Source organism: Haliaeetus albicilla, chromosome 4, assembly GCF_947461875.1.
Source record: "Haliaeetus albicilla chromosome 4, bHalAlb1.1, whole genome shotgun sequence".
In the NCBI taxonomy this organism is placed as follows: domain Eukaryota; kingdom Metazoa; phylum Chordata; class Aves; order Accipitriformes; family Accipitridae; genus Haliaeetus; species Haliaeetus albicilla.
Genome location: NC_091486.1, coordinates 15,100,257 through 15,113,979, shown reverse-complemented (window position 1 = coordinate 15,113,979; position 13,723 = coordinate 15,100,257). Strand labels below are relative to the sequence as shown.

Sequence of the window (13,723 nt, the reverse complement as noted above, 5' to 3'; positions counted from 1 at the left end):
GCAGCGGCTGCGGCGGCGGCGGCGGCGGCGGACGGGCCCATTGCCGCGCCGGGGGTCGGCGGGACCGGTCCCCCCCCGCCACCACCAGCACCGGGAGGCGCGCCGCCGCCCCGCGGCATCAAAAGGAGTCAAAAGTGAGAAATACGTGGCCGTCGCCGAGCCGCAGGTGATGGCGGGTCCCCGCCGCAGAGAAACCCCCGCCGGCGGCACCCGGCCCGGCCCCCGCCGGCGGGGCCGGGCTATTTATAGCAGCCGCCGCGGCGATATAAGGGATGGCCGGCTGCGGGCTCCCCGGCCCGGGCCGGCGGGGAGGGAGGGAGGGAAGGAGGGAGCAGGAGGGAGCGGGCGGGCGGGGGCCGGCGGGGCTGCCCGGCGGCGGGCGCCTCTCGGCGGGCATGGGCGGGCGCTGAGGGCGCGGCCCCGGGTGAGCGGGGCTGGGTGGCGCTTTTGAGGCGGGGGGGGGACCCAAAAGCCCTAAATCGCAGTGCGGTTTGCTTCTCCACACACACACACACCCCCCCCCCCGCCACGAAGCGAGGGGGTGCGGGGTAGCGCCGCCAGGAGTTGCGGCGCCCCACGCGTGAAAAGCTCCGCGGGAGGGGTGGGATCGCCGTGACACCCAGCGGTAACCGCCGGCGGGGCTTTCCCCTTTCCTCTGTTCCCCCAGTAATCCCCGGTGAAATGCGGTGCCGCGCTCTGGCATGAGCCCCGCCAGGAGGAGCGCTCCCCGGGGCACCGCCGCTTTTTGCCTTGGGCCGGAGATCGGGGTCGGGAAGAAAGGGCTGTCGCCGACTGTCGCCGCGGAACCGCCGCTCTCAGCGACGCCAGACGCCGGGCTTGGGACGGTACGGTCGCTTCGGGGCGCCGGGTCTCGCTGCGCGGCGGCGGTGGGCTTGCCGTGTCCGGGGTGGGGGGGGGTTTCTTTCCCTCCCTGCCGAAAGCTGGGAAAAGGGCTTGTAGAAAGCGATGGTTTGCACCGCCGTGGGTTTCACGTCGTCTTCGGGGTGCGTGGTGGGGAGAGGGGGTCACTCCGAGGTGTAATGCAAGATCTTAAGCTGTTTGTTGGATTTTTTGTGTGTCTGGGGTTCCTCCCCCCCCCAGCAGAATCAGAGCCACGCTGAGCTTCTACTTTCCCACCCCGTGCGTGTTCTGATCTGTGTATTGCAAGATTTCTTACCTTATATTAAAACTGCTCTTGGACCACTAAATACTTTGTGAAAGCTTCCAGATTCGCGTGTTTGAGTTACTTGCTAGACTTTTAGAAGAAAGAGACAGATACTGTCTTTAATTACAAAGAAACAAGGAGAGGAGGAGGGTTTGGGGTTTTTTTTTTTGGTTTTGCTTTTTCTCTGTTTTAAGAAAATGAACTGAACCACAGCTGAAGGACAAGGACTTTTCAGCTCTTGTGCTTGGGATTGCCGGCGTATAGAAAGAAAACTTACAACTTTTTTCTTTTTTTTTTTTTTTTTTTTTTTAATGGCTCAAGAGCCCTAGAAACACTGTTTAGAAAAGCTTGCTTCCCAGATGAGAAACTAAGATAAAGCCACGCTGGCTGCAAGTTGAGGGGCAAGTTAAGAGTTAGACCTTGGGTGGACCACTCTCAGCATCCTGCGCTTGGCTGCTCTGGTAACCCTCCCTGTCAAGCTGGGAGGGTTTATGCAACAAACTGGGACTTTACACCGTGGCAGCTCAGGGTAGAGGCTGGGGTTTTGTTAGAGGAGCAAAGCGCCCAGCGGAGTCCTGACCAGTGTGTGAGGCTCTCCCTCAGCACAGGTAGCTGCAGCCCTTCCGCACCCATCAGCTGGCACTTTTCCACATCAGTCGCCTGATATTATGAAAGTGTAAAAATCTAAGCCACCAACTCCTTAGGTATCTTAAGTCATCTAAGTTCAGATCTTGGTAGCAGGCTTAAAGGGATGCTATTGACTGGAAACGTTCTATTTATGTCTTACCTGGAAACTGTTGTTCATACAGTAGTTGGTACTAAGAACAAGCACACCAACTCTGTAGTCATACCTGGATATAGATGTGCTTTCTGAATTTCCACTGTGAAATTATCCGGTTAGCTCAGGCCCTTTTTGCACAAGAAAGATGCATTTCGAAGGCCTAAAACTGCATGGGTCAGCTGTCATTATTTTTCTTTATGAAAGGTGTTTGTTGCTCTGAGTCTGTTAGGGGCATTGCAAAAATGGGGTCTCTTAAATTAGGAAAAACTAGAAGATAAGAGAGAGAGCAAGGGTGTGGCAAGGAAGTTATGAAGTAATCGGTTCAAAAAAACCACCTCTCGGTAGCATAGCTTTGGACTGCCTAATAGAGACAGGATTTCTTTCTACGTACTGGAGTCTGAAAATACAAAGCTGACAGTATCTCTTTAAAAATACTAGTGCATGTAGAAAAATAAGTGTTCTTCATATTATAGTTCTGCATCAATTTGTTTGACTTCCTTTGATTTTGATCCTCCATTCCAGGAGATATCCCATACAATTGAGCGTGTAGCCCAGATTGCAGAGGGCCAAACACCCCACCAGCATGACTCCCGAACCAGAGCAGCTGTACCAGGGTCAGAGCTGGCCCAGCATCTGTTTTCAGAAATTATGTGAAAGGCAGTTTCTATTTATTGAAGTTTTGGTGGTTTTTTTCACAAGCTCAAAATTTTTTGCAGAGGAACTAAGAATTACAGAAACAAAGCTTGCCTTATTTATGGGGGGGAGTTTTTTGTATGTGTTGCGTTGGGTGTTTTTTTTTTTTTTCTTAAACTAGGACTGAGGCTAACAAAAAGGAGGAATAAAACTGTATCATCTGGTGATTAGAGAGGACTTCTTTCCTTCTCTCCACACACTTTTTGGCACTGAGAGAGACATGGCATTTGGGCACTGGAAGGAGGAGGATGAGCCCTGTACATAAGCTGGTGTTGTCATTGGCAAAGTAGTACAGGAGGGCAACATAAGGACAAGTGGATATAGGAAAAATGAATGTGATGAATCATTATTCTTGACATCATGCTGTGGTTCCTTAGAGCTGCTCTTTAAGCGCAGACAGGAACAGTGTCCGGTACCGGAGACCTGCATGGCCCTTTAGCTTGCACCATGTGCTACCAGTGGTGTTTCACTGTTGATACCTTCAGGGCAGAAACTCTACTGCCTTCTGCTCTTAATTCTGGAGAGCTCCTTGAGGAAAGCTGTTTGGCTTCATTCATTTCTGCCCTTTCCTTTTTAACTTCCCTCTTTGGGTGTGACCTATTTTTTGTGGCTGGGTTCAAGCCAAGAGCCTCCACCTACCTCCTGCAGTTACCAGCGTGGGCATCCCTGCTGACCTGTCGGGTGCAGGTGAGTCAATTCATTAGGATGAATCTGTCTGTCTAAACTATGAAAGTTTTAGGCTCCAGACTTCAACTGGACCAGTCTTAATTTGGTTTTGCCTGTTTGCTTTGCACTTCTCCAGCCATGCTGCCGCTCCTGGTGGCTCCTCGCTCCAGCCTCGCTCAGCCTTTGCAGCCTGCACGGGGCCTCTGGTGCGGTGTAGTGCCCCTACGCGCGGGAGCTGCCCTTGCCTCAGCGTTGTAACTTCTCCATGACCGCGCATCCCTTTATCTCTCTTACCTGCAGAGGTGGAGGCAGGAGGGGTTGCACCTCAGCATGGGAACATGCAGCCCTTGACACTTCTCCAGACTCTGGAGATGGAGAATATTAACATGAATGCCCAGGAACGAAGAGGGGAGTGTTTTTGCATGATGGCGGTGTTTGCATAAGCTTTTACTGTCATAAATAAGGAGATCAGGGTTGGGGGGACAGATTCAATATGGAAAATATGGAATTCATTTTCAGGCTTCCAAGACAGTACTATAGACAGGGCTGAGGAAGAGGAGTGGTGTTAAGATATGGAAATGTGCCTTGAAAGTGACCTTCCCAAGATCATCGATATTATTCTTGGTGTCTGAGGCACCCAAGTTTAATGAAGTATAAAGCAGAAGGGCTTGGGAGGATTTGGTCCAAGTGAAAACAGAATGAGCGTGGGACTGGCAGATGGGAGGAATGTTAGCCCACTCCTTGGTGGAGTTATTGCTTCTTTCGCCTGTTGTTGCCTACAGAGGGACTTGACAGAAGATACTTAGTGGGGAGGCGAGTACAGCCTTCCTGTTCTACTTGAATGTCACTGGCTGTATTTTTCTCCATGGGGAAACGAAGGTCCAATGCTCCAGTAGGTCACATCCTGAGTGTTTGTATCCAATGTAAATCCAGAGCAAGCCCATCAACTTCAATAACATCTGCAATAAGCCACGACTGGCTCTTTCTGAAGAGAGGAGAAATGAACAGCTGTAACTTCAGATGCTGAATTTTTTGGCGTACTCATTTTTTTGAGATTTATGACTCTCTTATTCTCCATTTGAGAATGTAGTGGAGCAATTGCTGATCCATGCATGCATGTATATGCGAGAAAATGTCAGCAGAGGAGTAATACTTATGGAAGTCCTGCACAGAGATACGCCGAACTGGCCACCCGTTCTTAGATGATGAAATAATTATACAAAAATATGTCTCCTGAAATAATGATTGAGGGAGGAGGTGGGGGCAGGGTTGGGGGAGGTTAATGATATTTTTAAGTGGTTTGCTGTACTTACAGTACTTACAGTACTTATTACTGACTCTTCTGCTAGTTCTACTGCTTCAGACACTAATTCTTCAGTAAGTGGTGGTTAGCGCTTCACAGACATATAGGTTTCGTCAGAGACCAGTCCAATGGCTGGAGCTAGCGGAAGAGATGAGAATCCTGCTCCCAGGTACCTTCTCTGTCACGGGCTGCCCAAAGGCGGGTTGGCTAAGGTCAGCAACTCTTATAGTGAATCTGCCTCTCACTGAGCCTACTTTTCTTCTTTCTAAAATGGTCTGGTAGAAGTTTCTTCTTTGTTGGGAGCATGAACATAGTAAATGCTGAGATACTTCAGAAGGCATCTAAGTATCTGAGATACCCTGGGATTGCATTCCTCTTCTTGCTGCTTCGCTTCTGGCCAGAACTGACCTGCAGAATTGCTCAGTGCTTCTACAACTGAGGTTTCTTATTAATTTTTGGCTAAATCTTTTTTGCCTCAGAATTTGTTTACCATTGATGGGCTTGAGATTAAAATCTTGAACTACTTTCTTGTACTTTCTTCTACCACTACTACAGAGCAGCTTAAAAAGTGTGCTGATACCCCTTCGCCTTCTCCCAGATAACATAATTCCTGCCTTGCCTTCTTTTTCAGGTCTGCTTCTGGTAAGAATGTTGTAACAAGTATATAACTTTGTGCAGCGTGGTAAAAATGGTTTATTCTTTCTTCATCCCTCTCAGCCCTTCGCTATCTAAGCCTTCTTTGTTGCTGCAAGTTCCACATAGTTTCATACAAAGCCTCTCTTTCGGATGTACAACAGTCCTCATTCCCATATTAACTTGCTAAACCTACCTGAAGTGGGCGCTTCGTGTCATGGAGGGGAAAATCAATGTATTTTTGCAAAGGTGGGGGAAATGCCCCCACATGGTTTGCTGATCTCTGCTCTCTCTGTTTGGTTATTGCCAACTCTTGGCTGCCTCTGCCTAGTTCTTGGTCTAGAGATGAGTGTCACTGAGGACTTCCTGGGCACTATTTTGCATCTGAGTGGTGACTTGTCTGGCCCACCATGTTTGATCATTACCACTGGTTTATGTAGTGACTGTTGTTAGTCCACTGAAGACCAACCAGCTGCTCCAAGTCTCCATCTCCGGTGAAAACAAGTACAACTGCATCAGCCTGCAGCCAGATTACAATAAACCTGCTCCCTGGGCTGTGGGTTAACCCCGCTAAGTATCTCCTGGGGTCAGGTCCGTTACTCTTGTATGTGAAAATAAGTCTTGGTGTGCTTTCTGATTTACTGGAGTGTAAGTAAAGCAAGAAGGTCTTTCACTTACAGGCTCACTCATTGGCATATATTAGTAACGCTCATCAGCTTTTGACTGGAACTTTTGATGGCATAATTACTCTAAAAGGGTAACATATTCAAAACTACCTGTGTGACTTTGGGAGTTAGATTCCTAAGAGTCTTAGTCATTATTTTAAACAAGAATCAGCTTTTTAAGCCACACATGCTCCTGGAAGTTTTAAGAAAAGGCTTCTGTTATCGTGTCTTTAAAATGATAGTTTCTAGGATGAGTGTGGCAGCTCTGCCACTCCGCTCATTTCAGATATTAAATAAGGATGTTGAAGAAATAATTAGAAAAATACCGTGGAAGATAGATTCTCATGGGTAGTCTTGCTAGAGAGGTCCAAGATGTAAAAATGTATACTCTTCAGTCACCTGACAGCAGGATGGATGTGAGCATGTATTTTCAGCTATGTCTTTAGGACGGCTGGGAGGAAGACTGATGCCTCAGCCGTCACTGTAGACAGAGTAAAACATACGTTTCTCCAGACATGATTTGGTGCACTGAGTTCAAACAACTTGTGACTGGAACTGTTCAGGTCACCAGGGCAAACATGGTTATCAGAAGAAATGAATAAACTAAGAAAACAGTCTTGCATACTCTACTATTTATGTTTGTGTAGGTAAGACTTAAATTTGCTGTCAATCTTGGGTTTCTTTTTGAGCGTGATGGATTAGTCTTGGTACTTGTGCAATTTTTAAAGCATTCCTCTAACACTTGTAATGCAAAATCCATTTCTTTCGTAACATACCTGTGAGATAGGGACCTACTATTTATCTCACTTGTACAGCTGGGGAACTGGAGCATTCTGTAAAGCTAAACGCAGCACACAGGATCACACAGGAAAGTCTGCAGCAGGACAGGCAGGAGGGTGCTGAAACTGGGTCTCAGTTCCCATGAAAACCACTGAGCTCTAGTCCATGCTCTTCCCATCAGGTTCCTCCTCTATGCTTCTGAGGCAGCTTGGGGCGTTTCTGTGGCTGGGCAAGGTGGGGTTGCGCTTTTCTAAGGAGGAAAGCTCAAGCTTGGTGATGGAGGAAGATGATGTATGCCTGAGGGTAAGATGGGGAATGGGGAGCATCTCCCAGCTAGAGATGCCTCCACCATTTCTTCAGCGAGCCCAGCTTCCCTGATGCTGGCACAGGCTGCTTCATGGCAATTGAAACTCCATTCCTCTGGGCAAATCTCTGCTCCTCCTGTGCCCAGAGCCAGCACTGCTCTTTTTAATAAAGTTGACATGAGTGGCTGGGTTGATGATGAAGCCTCCTGCCCTGCCGCTGGCTCTGCATCTGCTGCCACTGTGCCATGTCCCTGTGCTGCCTGGGCTCCCTGATGGAGGAGAGCTGCCTTCGCTCCGTCCTGGCCTTGTGAGGGGCACCAGTGTTTCGGTTTTGGGGGAGGAAGCTGTCACAAAGCTAGCAGGAGGAGGTTTTGGGGAGGAATTTTTTGTTTTGGTTGCATGGTGAACAGTAACAATATGAGTTTTATTGCTCAGAATATATCCACATTTATGGGATGCTATATTTAAAAAGGAGAAAAAATGAGTCATGGGGAGCTATGCTAATGCTAAGTATTTATGTCTACCTCTTGTGAGGCTGAAGGCAGCGGGAGTTGAGCAATACTTTTGTGAAGTGTCTAGAGGATTTACGGATCAAACTAAAGCCCGCTGAAGTCAGGTGTAAGTCACGCTGTGCCTCTCTCGGGGCCCGTATCCTTTACCTTGTGCTGGTTACAGTGAAATACGCTTCTTGAAAAACCTGGGAGTGCTCAGTGCTGTCGACTTCCCCGGGCTCGGGCGGCAGCTCGCTGAGCCGCAGGTTGCAGCAGAGGTCTTACCCTGCCAGCGGTTACTGCTCCTCCGCTGGGAATCACCCCTCGGTCACAGCCAGGGGATGGGTGTCCCTGTGCCTCCCAGGCCATGCCTACAGCACCACGGGAGCAGGGAGCAGGCAGAGCCTGGGCACGTCTCCGCTTCTGCCCTCTCCTCTACAAGAGCTGTGGTCCCAAAGAGAAGTAACGTCAGGGGTCTGTGGCGGTACACGCTTATGGCACGTCTTGACGCTAATTCAGTTGGCTTGCACTTAATTATGAAGTGCAAGCGTTGGGGTTTGTTTGTTTGTTTTATTTAAAAGTTCCGTAATGAAATAGCCTTCTATTTGAGCGTGCCAGAGAATTCAGCTTTCCAGGTGCCTGCTTGCCAGCGTGGCTCAGCTCCAGTCACAGGTAGAAGGTCTGGGACTGGGATTTTCACTGCTGGGTGGGCCAAGAACAGAGGATGGAGATGGACTCACTGTGAACAAACCCAGACAGCACGATGTGCCCGGAAAATGCAGATTTGGTAACAGCAAGGTGTTCTGCAGCTCCTCTGTTTTGCCCACTTATTTGAGAAGAGGAGTTTTCAAAGCGAGCAGAAGATAATTATTAAACTGAAATCTTCAGGTTTATCGGGCGTTTTGTTTTGTTGCTAGGTTTTTTTTAAAGAATTGGTCATATCAGGATGAAAATGTGCATGTTTAAGCTTCCTTCAGTATATTTTTGAGGGGTACGCTGGTAAAGAGAAAAGGCTGTAATAGTGTAAGGCTGGTTCTGGTTTGTGGAAACAAATACTTGCTCATCTTGCAAATGTAAGAGGGGTTGAAAAACTTTTGAATAGGGATCTGTTATTTGCCTTGCTGAAAGCACAAAGCTTAATGGTGAGTCCGATATACAATAGCTGGAACAAAACCCCACCCAACCCAAGTTAAAAGGATGTTAATGGACATTAGTGTAGTGGGAATCCCATCCGTTCTTTTCTTGAACTGGCCTTCCCACTGTAGCATGTCTCCAGGCACCCGGTCACTCCAAAAAAGCATTTAGAGGATTTTCTTCCGTAAGTTTGTGAGCTTGAGATATAAGCTCTTTACCAGTTGGTTGTTGTGACACAGAAAGACTCTAAAAAGGTATGAAATGACAAAAAGTAACAGGATGCAGATGGAATTTAATCTTTCAGGCACATCCAGACACTGTTATCAGGTCTGTCATCTGTACTTAACATACCCAGATGGCTCTTGAGTGGTCTGCATAGACAGCTGGCAATTTAGCAGAGATCATGATCTTCAGAAAATATGTAGCTAATGTCTTGTGTAAAACATGGTATGGAAGTATTAGTGCCACCAGTCTAAGTACAAGACTTGCTGGGTGGGGAACATCTATCTATAAAGTAGGACTCTTTGGGAAGAAGTTATTCGGTACCCAGCACTCAATCCCAGAGAGTCATGAAGGGCGTTCACACAGCTTGTGCTGTGGGGCGATGAACTGGGAAGGGGGGAATCACTGAAGGAATCCCTTTGGCTCAGTAGTGCTAGCAGCTGAGCTGCAGTTGCAGACTGGAGGTTGGTTTGATGGCTGCTGGCGTTTGGTGGGGACGAGAGTCCCCAGCTAACCTCAGAGGAGGAGGAGACATGCCCCAGTGCTCTGGGAAAACCCTGAGCTGTTGCGAATTGTTTTTGTGAAACAGTGTAAGGTCAAGTAATGCCATCGTAGCTCTCAGAGTAGCATGTGATGTTGCTGTTGAGGTACTCGCCTAGCCACAAGTCTATGTCTGACATAACCGTCCTTGGAGAACAAGGCGAGTATCGCCTGGGCCCATCCTGTGCGTGCCCTGCTTCACTTCCACCTGAAGAGACCTTGGTGGTAGCTGGTGAAGGATCGTAGCTCTGAATTAAAAGTCCGAAGGTTACGATGAACCGTAGCAATGAGGTGGACTTGAAAGAGTACTTGCAGCTCTTACCTCAGAAAATATTTTGTAGCTTAAGGGCAGAGCACTTGGAGAGAGCCTTCTCTGTTTCCTCCACATCCTGTGGATGCTTTCAAATTTGATCTGCAAACAGGCAAAATAGCAGGCATGAGGAGCTCAGTGGACCATTTGCTTTTCTTGAGGTTTGGTCTGGTCTGAAGAGATACCGAATGCTCTGTTAAAATGCTCTGCTGAGCATCGTTTCCTCTGTGCATTCTGCAAAATGGCTCTGTGCAGCACAGAGATACTGATAAGATGCTGCATCACCCCTGTCCTGTGAGCAGCAAGTAGTTTGTTACATGAGATTTACCTATGGAGTATTAAGTCCATCTTCAAAAGTTTGACTTGGACTGAATGGCTGTGGAGCATGAAAAGTCTTTCATGTTCATCAGCAAAGTTAGCTAAGGGGATATATAATTTCTTATTCTTTTTGCAATGCAGCAAGACTGTTTAATTAAGCATCTGGGATTTGAATTATTAAATAACAGAACAATTTCAATCTACTTTTCTGTTGGTAAAGATCTCCAGCAACCCATTTTTACTCCTTGGATTTTTAAATTATGAGCTTCAGAAACTCTTTGAACCTCGGGAGGACGACTTACTGCATCCGGGAGGGCAGAGAAATACAACTCTTATTCTAAGGTCTCCTGAGCACAGCAAGTTACTCCCTGTTGTTTACATACCAGCCTCACAAGAATATGTGAATAAATGTTAGGTTGTCGAAGCAAAGCAGCAAAATTGTGTTTTCAGGCATATCCTGCGTTGAAGCATCTATTTGGTTTTGTGCAGTGTAAGAATAAATCCTTTTGCTGCACAAAACACTGGGAGCAGTTCTCTTGATTTGGAGGCCAGATTGTCTCATCTGTTTTGGTGTAAAAAAAAATAGAGAAAAATAAGAGTAGCTGCAGTTTGCACGGGCTTGGGATGGCTCGCAGAGGTGGATGGGTCTAGCCAAGATGTGGGAAGGTACAAAGAGCAGTTGTCTAAGACGAAGTGGTGAAGGGTTGCTGAGCTTGGGTGGTGGGTGGAGGTCTGCCACCCTCACGGCAGGGAATGAGGAGCTGGGGAAGGAGGTGAGGCAGTGCCTGCTAGAGTCCATGGTGGGGGCAGAGGGGCAGGCAGCCCTGGGCAGGGTGTCCTCGCGGGCAGCGGGAGGTGAGGGACTTGCTGACAAAGCCGCTGGGCCCCAGCAAGCTCCCGAAATGTCTCCCAAGCTCAGGAGCGCTCCGGCTCCCCAAGCCCTCCTGACCCCAGGCTAACGTGCTCTCGCTCCTGATAGAGACCGGTGCACTTCAAAAGCCTTGTTGAGTGGAAGGGTGGGTGGACACGGTGGGTGGAGCCGATGACCAAAAATACCATTTCCCCTTCCTAAGGCTGGGCGTGTACCAAACTTGTGTCTCTGTGTGGTAGAAGAATATGAACCAAAAGTGCTGAGAGATGCAGTGGTTAAATTGAAACATGCTGTGGCAGGATGAAAGTAATCTTGTCCCTTACCAGCCCTTAATGCTTTGGGGCTTTTTTTTTTTTTTTTTTTTTTTCAAGTGGCTGCAATCCATGCCATCTCTATCTGTGCTTTTAATAGAGGTTTTTTTTTATGCAGAAACATGTCAAGACACCATCAGGGTAAACCATCCCCTGTTGTGTTATACCTCACAAGGTCAAGATAAAACATAAGGATATCTACAGTTGTCTTTCTGTTCAAATTTTATTTTTGCAGTGTCCTTGAATGTACTGAAGCATGTGAAAAAGACCTCTATGTGGAGCAAATGTCCATTAGGGAGAGCCCAACAGTTCAAAGAAGGGCTAAATCCAAATTTCTTGCTCTTTCTGTGAGTCTGGTATGTAAAATATGACACAAATGAGAGATTCACCTGAGTTGCCAAGACTAAGGCTAGCATCTCTTTGCTTGGCGTTTAAAAGTAATGGAACTACACAGGCATAGGAATGGCATATGAGATCTACCATAACGCTCCGTCCCACCGTTTCTGAGAAAAGACCTTGATGTCTTGACTCCATTGTGACTTTGCAGCAGCATAGCTGTACTTCACAGCTGTGTGGTGGATCTGTTAAAAACAGATCTTCCCGGGCTCTGATGGCAGAGCCTAAACATTTCTATGAAACTACTCCACCAGCGTCTGTAGGGGGTTGAAACTCAGGAGAATATGAGCAAGGAAACCTGTTCAAACAGGAGAGCAGAGTAATTGAACCAAAACGATGCTCTGGAAGAGCTAATCAAGGACCAGGAATTCTTCTTTGAAAGTAGTTCTTCATTTGACCTCAATAATTTAGACTCGGAAAACTTTGTCCAGTTACTTTGGTTTGTTCAGTTCATGCGTGGTCTTACCTGTGAAACAACCCTTCCCATTGCCAAGGTAAAGCAGAAGTCCTGTACGCTTTTGGGAGCCAGTGCTCTGTACCACTGCAGGTACAACTGCACATAGTACCACTGGCATTTAAGGAAAAGTGAGTGTGTCCAGCCCCAGTAAATGATAAGCAATGTGGTGATACCGGTGTTTAGACAACCTTTTTTTATCCTCTTGTCCCATCAAAGGTCCTTATCCGCCCCTTTGCCAATACTGAGTGGTGTGTTTGCTGTCCGCGATGCTGCGGGGAGGGAGGTCCTCGGTGGGTTGGCTGTAGCCCAGCACATCTCCTCATCCCTCTGGGACAACATCTCTTTGGGGAATCCAACGTCACAGTTTCTGGAAATCTGTTAATGCCAGCCTGATCATTAGATGGAAAGCATCATCTTTGGCATGGGGCACTGGGAGGCTGAGTACCTTGAAGGCTGACTTCTGAAATCAGTGTAACCTTGTGTGGTGTGTTTCTTCCATGAATGGTAGAACTAGTTTATAGGGCAAAAGCAGAAGATGTTATTGTTTGGTGAAAGATGCTTTGTGGCAATGGCAGCAGAGGGTGTGCCTCTCCTTTTTCCTTTAACTGGGAAGAGACTCTGCTGTTGCTTTTTCTTTTCTTTTTTCTTTTTTTCCTAAATGGCAATTGATTTTTGAGGGGGGTTTATCTTTTCCTGAAGTTGTGAGTGAATTTCTGATGTGATTGCACAGAGGTAGTGACAGTTGGAGCCCTGCTGTTGCCTTGTTCATCGGAGGTGCTTCACGAGAGTGCAAAACACTTCTGAGGTATGATTTCCCATAGCATGCTAATCCAGTGAAGTGCTGTAGACTTGCTTGCTGGCACTGTTTAAATCCATAATGCAGCACCACCTGCCAAACCACGGGGCATAATGGAAGTGTTAATGAATGTACATATATACCCTCCCACGCAGCTGCAAGTTGAGTGACTTAAAAGTTGAGGCAGAGGGTTTAGACTGAGCATAGAAGGAACCAGGCTCAGGGTATCCTGATGCAGGTCAGTGCTGAAACTGGAGGGTGGGGGGTGGCCACAGGGGTCTAAAGTTGGGTCTGCTGACCCATAGGGTGCTTTCAAAGATGTGTTGATTTTCAGCTGCTGCTTTCTGATATATGGTATCATCCACTCGTGACACGTGAGAAGAAACTTAAGCATTCAACAGCAAAGTGCAGGTACTGAGCTGGGAGCCCGGTATGTCTTTTCTGAAGGGGTGTCCTCGTGGGATGCTTCTCTCCAGTGCTGGCAGGGTGAATGCACGCAATAGGAGGGAGGACTTGAGTCATGCGTGGGTAAACTCTGTTCCTCAAGCGTGGTTTTGCCAATTGCCCACGGGTCTGAGTGTCAAGGTGTGCGTTTGCCACCGGGAGGGCTTGCCCGGGCTGGCAGGGAGCAGGAGGAGGACAGCAGGGAGGGAGCTGACAGTCGAGGAGGTTGCCAAAGGTGAGGGCTGAGAAGAGGCGCTGGGGCTGGCCTGGCACGTGGCTGGGTTGCTGGCGGAGCACGGGCACCTTGTCCTCAGGCAGATTTGTGGGGACGCTGTGGCTTCGCGGAGCTGCGCGTCACCACGTGTAGGGCAGAGGAGGGGGCAGCGCAGCCCCCCCCCACCCTGCTCCTTACCGTGGTACACGGCCCCCAGCTCTGCCAACA

General features: G+C 48.2%; 1 protein-coding gene across 2 annotated transcripts in view; it reads left to right on the top strand.

Moving 5' to 3' along the window:
* Positions 1-327: 327 nt before the first annotated feature.
* The window catches only part of MRAS (muscle RAS oncogene homolog), a 41,432-nt gene continuing 28,036 nt past the window's right edge, over positions 328-13,723 (top strand). For both annotated transcript variants that reach the window (XM_069781054.1, XM_069781055.1), the window contains exons 1-2: positions 328-424; positions 668-845. The gene's annotated coding sequence lies outside the window, so the exon portion shown is untranslated. The remainder of the gene's footprint in view (positions 425-667; positions 846-13,723) is intronic.